This window comes from Myotis brandtii, unplaced genomic scaffold (genome assembly GCF_000412655.1).
Source record: "Myotis brandtii unplaced genomic scaffold, ASM41265v1 C41178710, whole genome shotgun sequence".
Lineage (NCBI taxonomy): Eukaryota > Metazoa > Chordata > Mammalia > Chiroptera > Vespertilionidae > Myotis > Myotis brandtii.
Window position 1 is genome coordinate 1 of NW_005290274.1, and position 544 is coordinate 544.

At 55.7% G+C, this 544-nt stretch overlaps 1 pseudogene; it reads right to left on the reverse strand.

The window, feature by feature from the left end:
- Nucleotides 1-23: 23 nt before the first annotated feature.
- On the reverse strand, nt 24-490 carry LOC102254610 (annotated as a pseudogene).
- Nucleotides 491-544: the final 54 nt, after the last annotated feature.

Here is a 544-nt window from a genome sequence, read left to right on the forward strand (position 1 = left end):
ATTAAAAAGAAATCCGAAAGGACGGCTGCATCATAATCTCATTAGTGTTCCAACGGTGCTCTGGTAAACTTGAACATTTCGGCAGACATTCAAGCAACTTTTTCGGTAAAAGGACTTTTACATGACTCCTATTTCTGTTCCCAGGGTCACCTTCCAAAAGTGGCACGGTGTTGAGAACATAGTAGGTGCTGGTTCCGCAGAATACACTTCCGGAAACACACTTACCGCTTGTTTTCAGCAGCCAGTTCCCCTCTGTGCGCCACATCTTCCTCCTCCTCCTCGCGACCGGGACTCGGAAAGCGCACCTGGTACCGCCGGGGCCGAGGGCCCAGGGAAAAGGGTTTTTGCTAGCAAATCCCAGAGAAGCTCAGGGCCCGCCTCCGTTCCTTCCACAGCCAGGTTCCTTCAAGCTTCCTCCTCGTCACTGCGCATGCCCGGTCCCTCTTTAGGCCACGGCCCCGTAGCTAACCTGCGTTCCGGGCCACTCAGATACGGGCTTTTCCTCCGACCAGTGGCAGCCGGCCAGCTCCAGGCCCCGCCCCCT